This window comes from Lissotriton helveticus, chromosome 6 (assembly GCF_964261635.1).
Source record: "Lissotriton helveticus chromosome 6, aLisHel1.1, whole genome shotgun sequence".
NCBI classification, from domain to species: Eukaryota; Metazoa; Chordata; class Amphibia; order Caudata; family Salamandridae; genus Lissotriton; species Lissotriton helveticus.
This window is the reverse complement of record NC_136067.1, coordinates 1297057600-1297074728: the sequence shown is the minus strand read 5'-3', so window position 1 is coordinate 1297074728 and position 17129 is coordinate 1297057600.

The window sequence follows — 17129 nt, the reverse complement described above, 5'->3', positions numbered from 1 at the left end:
CTCCTCTTCGACCTCTCACAGGTCTGGTCTCTGACCTCCCAGAGGTCTCTTCTTTGACCTCTCATGGGTCTTTTATTCTCTTGAGGACGCACTCTCTAACATTGTGGCACTCTCTTGTGCCTCCAATCCGGCAGGCTTCACTGGGTATGTCACAATAACATAGGCCCTCTTCCGCACAGGGCTCTCACTCCCAGGATCCTACCCGTGCAATCAGTTTCTCTGGTACGGTCTTCAGCACACTTCTGACTCTGTGCCCTCTGTCCTTCACTTGTGGGTGCTCCTCCTGCTGGCGCCTTGCTCGCCCTAGTCCTCCTCTTGTGATGGCATCCTTTTGCCACTTGGGATGCAGTCATTGCTCTCCTCATGAACACGGTGCCTAGCAGTACTCCTGTCCAGACACTGCCGGGCGGCCATACACAGTCTCCTCTCTGCCCACGACAGTCCTCACCTTTTGCTGTGCTTCCCAAGGGCACATCTTGTTGGGTGAATTGCATTATGAGTACACAGTCACTCTCTCCGTAACAGTCAGACCCTCCAGGATATCGCGATTTCGCGATTTGCCGCGAAATCGCCACTTTTGTTAAAGTGACGTGATTTTTTTTAAAAGTGCTGCGAAATCGGGACCCGTGCAGCAGAGGGGTGTGCGCGAGCCGCAGAAGAGATGTTTATCCCGTCAGGCAGGGCCGGCGCTAGGCTAACTGCTTTTACTCTTCCCCGGTCTTAAATGTGCGCAGCTGTGGCTTTCCATAGAGCATTCACTTCTAAAGCAAAACATCACATTCAAATTAATGCTATTTTCACTTTTATTTCCCCAAAAGTAAACATTGCTCACCAAGCTGCGAGATGTCAGTTCATGGACTAAAATGTAAGTGCCATTAAATAAAGAAATTAATAAATTAGTGAGGCAACAATTTCTTTTTAGATCTACGGAATCTACTAATAGGTTATCCTTGCTAAAGAGAAGGAGGACCAGAGTGAGAGCAAAATTAAAAAAAGAAAAAGAAGACTCTCTCTGGATTAACTTAAGGGAGGCCGCCGTTTATGGTAAATCTAGAGAATTCTGGTCCATAATTGGTAAGGGATGTGGCGCAAGAATCTCTCCTACTCCCATTTCTATTCCTGAAGATGCTTGGTGCTTATTTATATTGAATTTGTATGCATCAAATGGCGTAGAAGGTGAGGATAGTGATTCAGTATGGGACTGTAGGTTTGCTATGAACCCTCCTTCTGAGAAATCCATTGCTTCGGCGATTAAGAGTATGCGCTCTTCCGGAGCAATGGGACCAGATGAGTTGCCCATTTCAGTATTGAAGCAGGATGTTTCTACTTGGAGCAGGATTCTTTTCCCTTTGTTTAAAGCATGTTTTCTACTTAGATCAGTTCCTACATCCTGGAAGGGAAGTATATTAATACCCTTATTCAAGAAGGGAGAGCGGAACAAACCCGTGAACTATCGATTGATAGCTCTACTGGATGCTGTCGGAAAAGTTTTTGCTAAATGTCTTTTAACATTAATCTCGGATTGGGTGGACGCAAATAATATTTTACCTTTGGAACAGACTGGGTTCCGCAAAAATCATGGCACACTTGATAACTTGACTGCTCTCCAAGTGATTACGGACAAATATGTACGAGTCCGGGGAGGTGGAGTATACGCGGCATTCATAGATTTCTCCACAGCGTTTGACAAGGTGGATCGTCCAACGTTGTGGAGAAAACTTGCTGAAATGGGTATGCCGCCCCTTCTACTGGAATTTGTAAGATCTCTTCACTCGAATACTTGGTGTAAGGTGTTGCAAGGTGGAGAAAGGGGCCTATCTCAGAGCATCCCATCCTTAAACGGGTTAAAACAGGGGTGCTTATTGGCCCCCATGTTGTTCTCTCTATACTGCGGACCTACCTGTTTTTATTGCTGCAGGTGTTGGTTTAGCTCCGGTAGTTGGAGGTTCATCCATCTCTGCTTTAATGTATGCGGATGATATCCTTATTTTAGACTTAACTCCTAAGGGCTTGTCTAATCGCCTGCAAGCTTTACATTTATTTGCAGAAGCACATTTTATGAAGATTAATATTTCTAAAAGCAAAATCATGTGCATTACTGGAAGAAAAAAATTTAGATCTGTAAACTTCGGATGGGCTATAGGAGGCCAGAGATTAGAGGTAGTTAAAACGTACACCTTTTTAGGTAAAATAATCTCGGCAAACCTAAGCGAAAAACCTCATATTGATCATATTTCGCGTAAGGCATTGGCTCATGGTATGGGGTTATGTTCGCTGTACTCGGCGACAGGGAAAAGACACTTTGCCCGATTTTTGGAAGTATACAGAGCAAAAATCCCCGCAACTCTGCTTTATGGAATAGAATTGGTGGAGTTAAGACATTGGGGTTTTTTGCAGTTAATGGAGGGAAAGGTTCTAAGAAGAATTTCCTCCTTTAATACAGCTTGTTCAGTGTCCGCATGCAGGCTGGAATTTGGCCTGCGGAGTTGCTGGGTACAGGGGTTGACTGCCCTGGTAAGATGGGTGGCATGTTTGGCCAGAGGTGAAGTGGGTTCCTTACGGGCATATATTAAAAAGGAACTGCTGGGTAATCTAAATGAGTTCTCACTATTAGTAAAGAATTTTAGAAAAGCTGTAACTTTGTTAGAGTTGGATGAAAACACTTTGTTCCTACTCGCTCCTTCTCAACTAAAGTCCCAGCTGAAACATGCATCTTGGGAACTCTGCTTTAAATTGGATATGATTGCTTTACATAAAAAGAAGGGTGGTGATCTACTCTCAAGCTCGTATTCAGTAAAGCAGGACCAGCAGTATATCTCATGGAATATTCCTCATCGAGTGCGAAGGCTATGGTACCTCTTACGACACGATCTGCTTCCTTTAAATTCTCTTTTAGCAAAGTGGTATGGAACATCTCCCATATGTAATTTTTGTAATAAGGCAGTGCAAGACCGAAATCATGTTCTGTTTACTTGTCCTACATTACGTCCATTTCGTTCTAAATGGTTGAGACCTATTTGTCTTCAGTTGGGAATCTTAAATGTAAATTCTTTTCTTTATGCCCTTTATTGTCCACCCAATGAAATGTTTTGCTTCAAAAATTTTAATTTTTTAAAGAGTTTTTTACACATTTATTAATGAATCTTGTAGATGCTAGTTGTGGATTCTCTGGTCGGTGTCCATGTTGTGATCCTTCAATTGGTTCTTTTTCTGTTCATTATTGAGACTTTTTATTGTATATTTTATTGTATTGTTTTGTGATTTATGTGGCCCTCTTTTGAGAGCCGAAAACATAATAAATAAACTTTGAAACTTTGAAACTTTGACTAAAATGTAATAGATTGTGTTTTTTAATTTATGTATACCACTTCATGCAGATCATTTTGTATCACATGTGTGCAGTGAACTTCACATGCACTAGTATCAAGAATGCATTGCAATTATAAATCCACTCTATTCACTCTTCTCATATTCTGGACATCCTCTGCTTTTGGTATTAGCAATGTTTGGACTGATGCAATGTTTGCGTTTTGTTTTGCTGGTTTGGTATCTGAAAGTCTGTTCTAATGTGTTTCCTTTTTTGCTTCTTTCAGCAAATTTAGCGTGCAGCAAGTCTGTGATGCCACGTGTGTACTCTTTTGTGCCCCAAACCATATGGAATTGTTATGTTTTCTGATTTGCCACTTTGTGACCAGGAGACACGAGTTAGTTTAATGGTTTGTAGCACATGCGGCCCTGTAACAGATAACATCTTACAGGAACTTGCCCAACTGTGAGCCATAGAAAACATCTGTGATGTCCTAGCCCTCCTCCATCGCATGAAACGCTGATAACATGCCCTCGAATTCAGACCTGCGCATACCAGCCCAGCAACAAATTCAGCCCCCTACAGGGGTCCAGCGTCTGCCCTGTTTGTAACGGACCCCTAAGCCATGCCCTAGCTGTCCAAAAACACTCTCCCGCACCACCTGGCAGCCCCTGGTAATAGGCTCTGTAGATCTAACCCCTTGTTTAGTATGCCCCCTTTGGCCATGGCATCCATTACAATTCCCATGAGTGGCAACACTGTACTGGGTCCAGCTGCTTTCCTTGTTTGCAAAAGTATTCTGAATGTGACCCTGAGCTCCCAGACTGTCTAGCCACTTCTGGCAGTCCGTGGAACCGGGCTTATCCTCTCTAATCCCTACCCTTACCCAGGACGTCCATGGGCTCATACCTTAATGTCATACCCCAAGAAATGACCGTGCCATGCTGCACAGGCTGTCCTCCATGCTGTCAACTATTCTTCGGCCCCCGTACCTTCATAACCATCAAGCCTCCTCTGGCACCAAGTAAGAGACTTGTCAGTTCCAATCACCCTCAACCAGCTGTGCCTCCATGGCCACAGTCTCCTTGTTGATGCCCCTGAATGTCAGTGCTGTTCTGGGATGCATGACTTTAATGCTGCCAGGGTACCCTAAATATCAACACACACTCCCCCAGCATGTATTATTGCCGTACTGAGCCACATGTCTGTTGTGTTGCTAATGGTACCCCAAAGGTCCACTCTGAGCTCCTCGAGCCTGCCCAGCAACCTATGTCAGCTTTTGAAGCCAGTGCTAAGGCCATTCTGGGTCATGTACCTACCAAGCTGCCAATGCATCCACAAAAGGCCACCAATGGTACCGCAAAGGTCAACTCCGAGCTTCTCAAGGTGCTGTGGCCGTCCTGGGCCACTTATCTTTTAGGTTGCCAATGCTACCGTAAAGGTCAACTCAGAGCACCTCAAGTCTGTGCTATGGCCGTTCCGTGCCATGTATCTTAAACCTGGCCAATAGAAAGTTCAACTCTGAGCTCATCGCGTATGAGCCAGTGCCGTACTGGGCCACTTGACTCTTATGTTGCCAATGGACTAAAAATGTTCGTTCAGGGCCACGTATCTTTTAGGTTGCCAATGGTACCACAAAGGTCAACTCCGAGCTCCTCAAGGCTGTCCTATGGCCGTTCTGGACCACTTATCTTTTAGGTTGCCAATGCTACTGCAAAGGTCAACTCTGAGCTCCTCAAGCCTGTGCTATGGCCGTTCTGTGTCATGTATCTTTCACCTTGCCAATGGAAAGTTCAACTCTGAGCTCATCAGGCATGTGCCAGTGACGTGCTGGGCCACTTGTCTTTTATGGTGTCAATGGAACTAAACGTGTTTACTCTTACAGGCCACCATGGTGATGGGATCTAAATTTGATAACATGTATTATTGGCCTAATATATATAGTATAACCTCGTGACTATATAATCATGAAATTAGAATTCACAATAATCACATAAATGTCAAGTTGAGGAGAAACATGGCGGCGGCAGGCTAGCAGCCGCGATACCTTGCTCTGGGCTCTAGCGGGACTTTTTTTGCTCTATACTCCCTGTCGAGGGCCGAATTCAATGTTTTCAGGCTCGATCATGGTGTTGATTTCTTTTTTACCTTAAACTGTCTGTAAAACATCTTGTTCCCGCTGATCAAGTTTTACGGTGTATTCGGAGCTTGCCGGTAACGCGCGTCCACTCCCCATGCTTGGACTCGCAGGGGGCGTGCTCTGTCCGCACTCGCAGCCGGCGTCTGCACACTCCTTGCTGAGCCTGTCAGTTCCGTCGGTATTGCGGACGCCGGTCATTCCCACACCGGCACCTTGGAGGTGGGACCGAGCCGCCCTGGAGCACCGCCGAGGGAGGCGGACTCACTCTCTACGCAGAGACCTTTTTCCGATGGTGTCAACAGCGGCAGACACGGAGAGGCAGCAAACAGCGGCGGGCAGAGGCAGCGAAGACTCTGAGTATTCCGGTGCACTGATTACAGTGCCTCCCGAGGGGTCTGGTGGCCTCGTGCAGCTGGATTATTCTCCAAATAAGGTGAAGGGGTTACAAAGGGTGAGGGAGGAGGAGAAGGTTGCAAAGTTCTGTGAGCCACATGTGGCTAAGCTTGTGGATCAGCCTGAGACCTCTCCAGTTGTGCACTCTGACCTCGTGGGTAGCATAAGCTCAACGCTTGAGGTCATAGACCAGGCTGTCTGTCTAGTAAAAAACCCATACTTTCTAAGAAGTAGAGCTATCACCCAACCTGAAGCAAAAATAAAATCAATCTCAGAATCACGCAGAAAAGGTCGTAGAGGTGGAAAACAACTAAAGTAGGAAGTGTACTGAATAACCGAGGGGGGTCAGTCTCAGAAAAATCTAACTGTTTCTCTGCCCCAATACTGGAGTCTTCACAGACTACCGTGCAGGAGGTTCAGGATAGCGCTACTGAGGACCCTAAAGCAATAGTCCCAACTAGTCTAGCACCCATCAGGTTTACTAGTATTAGTGACGGTACAAAAAATACGCTTCCCAAGTCCTCCTCATACCTCTCAGTAGAAGCCAAGCCCAAAAGATCCAAGAGGTCTAAGTTAAAAAAAATCGGTTTTGGACCCGGACACAAAGATAACACCTTCTTTGCGTTCATACTTTAAGGCAATTCCCCAGGTCCTGAGTCTCGCACATGCCAGTCATTTCTCCACTGTAACCTCTTCTGAGACAAGCCCAAGCCCTAGCCCACCACAAGTTGGCAATATGGTCCCTGTCTCTGTACTTCCAAATATGGAAAATAGGCAAACAACTGCTATACTAGAAAACTCTGTAAACTCTAAAGGTAACAATGACGGGCTCCAATCCAACATGAAAATGGCTGTCTCACTCAACACCACAGAACCGGCAGACTCTGGCCTCCCCGACAGTGGTAACAACCATGAAACAAATGACTATCAGGGAGCAGAATCAGCTCAAGTACTTGAAGATTTTCCAACTTCAGCCCATAGCTCTCAGAGTTCTCAGAGTACTATACAGCAAGTAAATCAGATATCTCAACCTCTTAGTCCTGTAGTCGCTATCTCTACCCCACCTTCAGACCTCTCTGCAATACTAACCATGATTTCGAACTTAACAGTCGATGTTATACGGGGATTTGAGGAGTCATATAAAATCCAGAGAGAGATTAGGTCCTATTGCGAATCACTAGACAGCAAAATTGATGGGCTGTATTCAAGTACAGGAGCCTTGGAGGAGACAACAGCAGTGATGTCCATAGAACTAGACAACGCTAAGGAGGAGATACTGAAGCTTAAAAGAGAAGACACGGTACTGGCTGAAAGAATAGAACATTTGGAAAACAATGCGAGGCGATGCAATATTCGCATCCTGAATGTACCAGAAGCTAATGAAGGCACCAACATTAAGGCTTACATTATCCAACTCCTAATTAAAACTCTAAATCTAAAACACACAGAGGAGGAACTTAATCTAGACATACAGCGAATTCACAGGGATCCATTCAGGCGTAATCAACAACGTACAAAGCCCCGCAAGATTCTAGTGAATTTCCACACGTATCAACTCAAGGATCATATTTTAAATTTAGCCTTAAAACAAAAATCCCCGGCAGGCGATGGTTTTTCCTTCCAAGTGTGCTCTGACTTGTCAAGGGCGACCCTTGACAGACAGTGGGAGCTAGGTCGAAGGATGGAGGCATTCAGAAATTTGGGAGCATCAGTCCAGTTAAGCTTTCCTGCAGCTCTCAAAATCATGCTAAACAACAAAATGTTCAACGTCCGAACAGTCCAAGCAGCCGATGAACTATTATTAAGTTTGGGCGCCTCAAAAAAGTAATTCTAACTCAACTACAACGTTTGGTGGCTCTTCTTATAAACCAGTTCATAGAGTTTACAGAGCTTGATTTTGACTGAACAGTATACAGCTCAAAATGAACTTGCATAATGAATGCAAATAGAAGGTAAACATAATAGTTAACTTAAGAAGAAAACAAAAAATAAAAAACACTTTTATAACACTTTAAAATCTCGGAAGGTTCTATTAAAAAAAAAGAAGAAAAAAGGGGAAAAAAAAAAATAAATAAATAAATAAACACACACACCACGTAATAGGAAATTATAAAGATCACCAGTGTAAGAACTCTTTTTCTCCCTGTATAAAACTCTATAGTTACCACTTTAAGCTATTTTAGTCAAATTTTCACACCGTTGACTCTCCAACAAAAGGCTCAACAGATTTAGATATATTCAGCCCTATATGCTAAATAAGTCCTGTTCGAGCCCAAATAGAGTATCAGGGGTATCACAAACCGGATTCCTTCCGGTTGGATAATTAAGGGTTCCTCAGGGGTGGGGGGGAGGTTTTCACGAGGGGAAGGGGTTAGGCAAATAAAAAATAAACTGTTTCTCACTTCTAAAGTGGCGGTCGATAATTTTGTAATTAAACATTGGACTAATCTTCCATATTTTTGCAATATCAAACTGAATGTATCTGTAGGACCCTTAATCAATACCAATAGACCCACCAATTATAAATACCATTAAGATTCTCTCCTGGAATGTTAATGGCCTGCACCAAACCTAGAGCTAACACAATTATACAATATATTCAGGATTTTGGTGCTCAGGTCATTATTTTCCCGGAGACACACCTATTTGAAACCGATATTTCGGTCTATGTAAAAAAGAATAGATGGATAGATCTGTCAGTTTCTACTTCCCAGACAGTCAATACAAGAGAGGTTGCCATTCTATTTAAAAAAACTATCACAACAAAGCTCTTCAAACAAAAGGTCGATCCTCATGGTAGATGGGCAATCGCGGCTGTAACGATAGGGGGGGTCAAACATTACATTGGTAGGCTATTATGGGCCTAACTGCGATGACCCTTCGGTCCTGGCCACGTTGTTCTCTGAGTTGCTACATTTCCCAGAACCCATGATAACAGCGGGAGATTTTAACATTGTGCTTGATCCGGAGTTGGATAAATCTACTTCTAGCCGTCAACAGTCACATTCTAAATCTAGAGATCTACTAATTAAAAATGTGCATCAATACGGTTTTATTGATATCTGGAGGGCAAGGTCGGGTTAGAAGTCCGGCTTTTCTTTTAGAAACTATAAGTACCGTCACAGATCAAGAATCAGTTTTATATTGGTTAACAAAAGCTTGGAAAAGTTAGTAAAGGATATAACATATTTACCATCACACCTGTCCGACCACTCGGCCGTACTCATAAACTTCGAATTACAGTCTCAAACCGCGACAAGGTCGTGGACAATTGACAGATCTTTTCTTACATCTTCTGAGGATTTGGAATATGTTAAGGTGGAGACACAAGAATTTTTTAAAATCAACATTGGTTCGGCCGCCTCTAGTTTAGTATGGTACGCTTTTAAATGCTCTCTGAGAGGGATCGTTAAGAATAAAACTTCGTTCCGTAAGAATCAATACACCCAAGAGGTTACACTAATAGAGGCCAATATATTAAAAGCTCAAGCAGATTTAGAAAACTCAAATAATTGCCCAGATCATGTTATACATGCAAAACAGGAGCAGTTAACAAACCTTAAAGGGCAAATGGCTTCTGTATTGAATCAGCGCATACTGCAGAAGTGGGAAGCTAGCAAACTAGCCAATTTTGAATTCGGTGAAGGGCAGGTAAATTATTAGCCTGGAAATCTAGAACAGACCAAACACGCAATAACATCAGCTCTATAATTTCTGATTCTGGTACAGCATCTTCGGACGCAGAAATAAGGTCAGTTTTCAAAGATTTTTTCCAGGCTATTTATAGAGAGGATAACAACATCACCTCTATTGACGTAGCAAATTGGCTCAACAAAATTTCCCTACCAGTACTTTCTAAAGAACAGGCGACTATATTGGACACCCCAATCCTGGTTGAGGAGGTAGCACTTGCTATATTAAATAGTAAATCTGGTAAGGCGGCGGGCCCGGATGGCCTTCCGGCTGAGTTATATAAATATATTGCAGCAGATATTGCTCTTTTTCTCACCAAGCTATTTAACCAAATGCTGGTAGAAGGCGATTTACCTCCCTCATCATGGAGCAAAGCTTCCATTACGTTAATATTGAAACCAGGCAAAGAAGCCACCGCCTGTGGATCATATCGTCCAATTTCAGTCTTAAACGCTGATTATAAAATCTTTGCGTCTATACTAGCCAAACGTTTGGGACAAGCAGCTCCTTCAGTATTACATCCTAACCAAAAGGGCTTCGTTAAGGGCCGCCAACTCTACGAGTTAATTTATGACCTGATAGGCGCATTTGACATGGCAACTAACTCATCACAGCCCTTAGCTATTCTCACCTTAGATGCCGCCAAGGCTTTCGACAGGGTTAATTGGAAATACCTGTCGGGGGCCTTGGAAAAATTAGGGGTGGGGCGGGCTTTTTGCCGAGCTGTGGAACTATTATATCATGAACCTTCAGCCTCGGTCTTGGTTAACGGCGGACTATCTGAGCCTTTTACCATCACAAGAGGTACCCGGCAGGGCTGTCCGCTTTCGCCCCTACTTTTTGATATCTATATGGAGCCTTTCGCCCAATCGATTTGTGAAGATATCAACATCACTCCATTTAGATATAGAGATTGGGAAAAAAAAGTAGCCTTATATGCTGATGATCTTATGATTTTAACATCGGACATCAACACAACGTTCCCATCAGTTATTAATTTGGCACAAAAATTCGGCAACATCTCAGGCTACGAAATTAATGCCACAAAGACTGAGATCATGGCATGGAACAGCATAAATGTGCCACTCCCAGTACAAACTCGGGACAGCATGAGATATTTAGGTATAAAAATCTTACAAGATATCAACCAGATTGCCCACACAAATTTTACTCTAGCAGCCAAAGACTGTAGGAACTTAATGAACTCTTGGAGACATCTTCCATTGACGCTCCTAGATGTCCATTTTGTCTAAGTTGACCTTTATTTTCAATAGTTTACCACTATATTTTGAAAAGAAAATGATAGCAAAGATGCAGAGTGACATCACCTCATTCATATGGAGGAACAAGACAGCAAGAATTTCTTGGAATAAGTTGAGGCGTCGTAGGGAGAAGGGGGGTTTGGCCGGGCCTGATATTCAAATCTATGCCTGGGCATTCCAGCTGACACATGCCAGAATATTATTTAAAACTCCATCAGATCAGGGAGTCGGCCACATGTTTTCAACACTGCTAAAATGTGAAGGTTTAAATCAGACGGGATTCTTATTTAAGTTTGGAGACCCAACATTTTTAAAGAAAATTAAGTTGAAGACATTGCAAGGCCTGGCAAGAACTTGGTATAATATTAGAACCATTACCAAAATAGGCTATTACTCTAACGGCTCTCCCATATGGGATCTTCCGGCTCCACCGGAGTGGACTAAAGATGCTCTGACAAGCCCGCTAAAAGATGCTGGGATCTTAACTTGGGGAGATTTGTTTTTTGAGGGGGAAATGCTCTCCTGGGAACATCTAGTGAGTAAAGTAGGCCCCAATCTCTCTAGACTTAAATATCTACAGATCTCTAGCTGGGCGACTGCACAAAAATCCGGCCCCACTCGCCGTCCACAACAATTATTGGGAGACAATAGTCAACTAGAATCTTCCTTACTGGATATTTCCCTAACAACAAAACAGGTTTCCCATTTTTATAACCTAATTTTAGAGGAAATAGACGGAGTATTACATCTTCCCGATCAACTATGGGTTTCACTATTGCCGGCGGTAAATCTAAAAGAATTATTGAAGTCATCCTTCACTGTTCTATGGGACATTATTAAACCAGCCTGGCTGCGAAGAAAGCATCTCTTTACCCTTCACAGGGCTTATTATTCTCCTCAGAGGTTGTCCAAATTTTCATCAGGCACACCAGTAGTTTGCCCCCGTTGTGGTCAGGTGGCAGCCTCTGATGCTCATATGTTTTACGATTGCCCACATTTAACATCTTATTGGCAATCAATAAGCAACAAACTAACATCTTCAACAGGCACTACTGTGAATATAGATCTAAGCCTGGTAATTTTTGGAGTGACGGACAAAAAACGCAGCGCAAACAACAACCTTTTGTTCTACTCAATCCTGGCGGCTCGACGGGAAATTTGTAGGTGTTGGAAAGAGGCATCCCCTCCGACACTACAAGACTGGAGTTCCTCCATACTTTCTATATCGAAACTAGATCTTTCTAGAGGTGGCAAACCAGAAAAAAGAGCTTTCTGGCTTAAACTTGATTGGTCTCAATAATCAAAACTGTTTACCCCCCCCCCAGTTCCAATGATTATGAAGCCATGTCGCACTCCTTTCGCTTATTCATGCTTGTCCTTTACAATTAAGGTCAATCCGTGGTATGAGCAGATAGTGGAATTTGGCTAATGGCAAGCATCATCCCAGGAGTATAAAAGGGTCTGTGATTTATTGTGAAACTGACTTGGCTGTAGGGTCCTGGCGCATCCTCGTAATAATTGACCCCTACCAGTCCTGCACTGAGACAGCATGTCTATTTCTCAAGTCACAACTTTCCTGGTCCGCGGTACTGATGGACCTGCCATGGTTGAGATGAGGAACAAAAAAAAAATTAAAAAAAATAATCACATAATAATTGAAGATTCACTTTTGATTTGTTTGCTCCTATTGGTCTAACCAAAGCCAATTTGTTTCGTTTCTCTATGTGCACATACTGTTTCCCAGAAATCACGTGATTACGCTTTCTGCTCGAAACCACGAAGGCAGCCAAGCTGCTTGCTATAGTTGTTAGCTTGTAGCTCAAGGAAACCCAAGGTCACACCTGCCCTGTTTGTGGGAGCGCACATTCTAGCAGAGCCCGGTCCTGTACTCCCCGGGCTACAGATAGACAGGGAGGCACCTTACTGACCTGCCCCCGGAATAGCTTAGGCCTAGGCTACTAGCAAATCAATTGTGCCTTATATGGGTATTCCTCTTGGCTCGTAGACAAGTTGTATCTTTCCTTGTAGGGTGTCATCGTGAACGCATGAAACGTATATATGCTTTGTATTTTGAACATGTAATCAGTCTCCTCTGCGTACCTCTGAGGGTCGTGTAGACTGAGGCTCCCCTGCCAGGGCTTGCATTTTGATGAATAAACAATTGAACCTTCTCCATTGCTGACTGAATTATTAATATTGATAAATGCATATGGGCTAGTGGTAAGTATAGCCCGGTAGAATCATTTTGAATCCTTCAGTTGGCGACTCCGCCAGGACTCCGCGATAGGGTGTAAACAGGGGTAACGGGACAAGGAGGAGTTCTGGCCGAGTGGGTGGACAGAAAAAGGATCCTGATTTGAGACACCCGTTTGTGGTATGAAAACAAGCCGTTCCACTCTAGAGCCCCGTATCCCTCCCAGCTATTGAAGACCCTACGCCGGAGTCCTACGGGCTTAACCCGAGAGAAGAACAGACTGTGTCGGTCTGTTTAAAGTATCGGCAGTGGAGAATTCGCAATCGACCTGAGTGCACCAGGTGAGTGATATTTGTTATTGGATTGGATAAGGATCACTCAGAGGAAGTGTTTCTTAGTGGATAACAGTTAACTGTCTTTGTTTGAAGGTGGCCGGGGAAGCCGGACCACAAGGGAATCTGGGGATCTACCGTTGCGACGAAGGGGCTGCGCGGGTAGAGACCCCACAGACTTGTTTGGTGAATAATTGAAACTACATCTAATGCCTTAGCAGAGTACGGCGTTGCTCGCTCGGCCGAATTCTCTCCGGGAAAGCCCTGGGAGCAACTGGGTAAGCTAGGGTTCTGGAGACGTGTCCAGATGCCCGGCCCAACCAGAACAGGACCATGGGATGGCCTGTGAGAGAGTTCGTGGTTCACCTATCAGGTGCTCTCAGAACAGTCGAATGGCTGTTCCTGTTTATTGGGTCTTTCGTTGGTCTGGAATTCTTTTGAATTCGATTCCCCGAACAGGAGTCGACGGGCTTTGTTCGTATCTGAAGACGTCATTTGCCTAGCTTTTGCAGTACATTTGCCTTGCACGGTTGTTACAGCACTTTATGGTGATGATTGAATGTAAACAGTATGGGTGAATGGTAAGAGAGACACGTCCAAGTGTGCGGGTGTTTGAGAAATTTTGTGAACGAAAACTGTATCATGTCTTGTTTCAGTAAAATATGTTTTGGGTGCTGCTGTCGGCGAGGTACACGGCTCGAAGAAAAACAGCCTGCCCCTCCCGAGGGTAGTCCCAGTTTTGATATGTATGTTAAACACGGGTTGCAGCCAATCCTATTTAACACCCTGTGGAATAGGTAAGGATAATTTGGAGTTGCATGGCCTCTTACAGGGACCTTTGATGAGAAAAAGATTAATTATATACAGAATAAATTGTTTATGAAGAAGAGCCGTCAGTCTATGTTTGATTCCTTGAACCTATGGTTGAAGGAGGCAAAAAGACGACGGATTAGAGAAGAAAAATTGGGAAGGCTGAAGAGTGGACAGACAATTACTCAGAAGGCAATAGCATATGATAAGGGAAAGGTGGAAGAAAATATTGAAAGAATGGATAGACAGTTTTGATTGGAAAAGAATAAAAGCTATGTGGCCAGACCAGAGACAGGGGATGAGTTAGAGGATTTGCTGGAAGCCCGACCACCTCCCCCTTATGCTCCACAAGGATTGTACCCAGCCGTGCCTTTGGTACGGGTGGATCAATTGGGAGCTGCATCAAGCATAAAAACACCGATAGGGGCGGTTGCTACGGCCCCTACTGGAGGGTCCGGACCTGATGCTCCGTTCTCCCCTCCTTCTCTCCGACAAGCTACCTCACCCCTAATATCCCTTCGGCCGGATGCAGCCGTTCCCTCTTCTTTGCACTCGGTGTTTCTCTCCCCTCCGACTCAGACCACTTTAGAACTCCGAAATGCAGTTGGCACCGGAGCCACCCCCAAGCGACCGTTGTCTGACTTGAATGATCAACGAGCTTACACTCGGTCATTGTTGGGGGAGGAGGAAAGGAGAGCTATTATCATTCAGGCATCCCAGTGGATGCGGAATGCTATTTATACTTTGGAAGATATTTGGAGCACCATGAAAGATTTCGAACCGGTGGCACAACAGCTGGCTTTAGAAAGCATGGCAATTCGATTGATTTCATTATGGGAACAGCATTTTGAGGAAGGACTTCTGCCTCAAATATTGCGTGATATAAGGGATCACGCTCATAAATTCCATCTCCAAACTGTGGAAGTGTATAAGAATGTAACAACGCTTTTGCATTATCGGGAACGGTTGCACCGAAAGAGTGCCGAGTGGGGAGCTCAGCACCCCATGAGAGAAGTACATCCTCTCTTTTTCCCGGAAGTGCCTGAAATAAGAGATAATGGGGGTAATATCACCAGAGCACGTGTGGACGCTAGGCTTTAGGAACAATGGGTTTACACCCCTTGGAAACGAAGCGAGGTCCTTACGCTAAAAGCCCAACTCCCTGACCCCCGTAAGAATCCTACGGCTTATTATAAAGAATTGACCGAAGCAGCTAATTCTACCATTATGACCATAGCTGATGTTGAATTATTTTTTGGTCTTCTGATCCCAGTAGATATTTGGAGACAAATACATGATACAGACCATATCCCAGAGTTGGGAGGAACGTGGGATCAATTAAAAAATTGGGATAAGGAACGGAAACCCGGTGAGAAACCAAGGGACGAAATATTAGTGGTACCAGATAAAATTGTCACGTACATGAAGACTCTTCTTCCTCCTAGGAAAGTAGATTGGGATAAATTAACAGCGTGTAAACAGAAAAAGGATGAAAGTGTGTCTGATTTCTTCACTCGGTTTGAGAAAGTGTTCATAGATTTTAGTGGCCAGGACCTCTCGACAGAGGGAGGAATTCGATTATTTGTAAACAGATTTGTTACGAATTTGCTCCCGGAGGTTATGTCCCGTCTTCAATCAGCTGAAAGTACGTGGACGACGGCTGCCCCATCCGTCATCCTTAGCATGGCCCAATATTATGAACATCGTGAAAATGAGAGTAAGGAAAAATCCGAGAAAAAGACTAAAGATTTAAAAACAAGAGTGCTACTGCAGCAAGTTACTAGAGGGCAGAATTCAGGACGGGGAGTGCGAGGCTCTTTTCAGGGAGGCCAGATGACAGGAAGAGGTAGAGGAGGCCCTCCAAATATTGGGATAAACCAATGTTCCTATTGTAAGGAGGAAGGACATTGGAGGGTGGATTGTCCTCTGTTGATGGGAAGGAACGGACCTAGTAGAGGACGAGCAAGGGGTCGAGGGAACATAGATCGAAATAGCATGAGAAGGGAGAAGTCACAACATGAGGGTTCTCGTAAAAATCATTTTGACGACCCTCAGAACAGACAGTACTACAACGAGACTTATCAGGATGACAGGTATGATGAACGAGAGTACGCATGAGACAGCCGTGGACAGAGCGGGGGCCATATTACAGTACCAGTTGACCAAGAAGGACCTTATGTAAAAGGAGAACTGTTGGACACATCGGGAAAGTTTTTAGTGGATACTGGGGCGATGAGTAGTTCAGTCGCCCATACACTGGTCCCAGGGGCAGCTCTGTCTGGCCAAAATAATGTATCAGTAGGATTCTCTGGAATACCGGTAGTGAGCCCCGTTTCGAAACCTCTGTCTTTTACGATAGGTCCCATTTCCATGCATACACCCTTTCTGCTAACTACTAATTGTGGTGAAAACCTCTTAGGGTTAGATATCTTGAAGAGATTACATGCACGTATTTATTGCTCCCCCGATGGTGTCTTTCTGACAATGCAGAAACCACCTGTGAATGTGACTCAATACTTTGCTAAAAATGAGACTTTGCTCCCTGAATTCTCTACCATTCCTCGGGCACTATGGGCGACAGGGGACACCGATGTTGGTCTGTTAAGAATAGCCCCTGTGTCAATAACATTGAAACCAAATGCACAGATGCCACGCATTCCTCAGTATAAGATTTCACCAGAAGGTGAACAGGCCTTGTTGCATATCATTCGTGACCTCATTGACAAGGGGGTAGTGGGAGAGACAGCTGCTAACGTTTGTAATAGTCCAATTTTGCCGATCCTTAAGAAGACACCAATTGATGGCGCCCCTGATTATAAGACTGCATATCGTTTTGTGATTGACCTTCGAGCAGTCAACAAAATAGTAGTCCCTCAATATCCTGTGGTACCGAGCAATTACAGCAATTCTTACCATGATTCCCCCTACGGCACAATATTTCTCTGTAATAGACTTAAAAAATGCTAATTTAGCATTCCAATTCATCCGGATAGCAGAC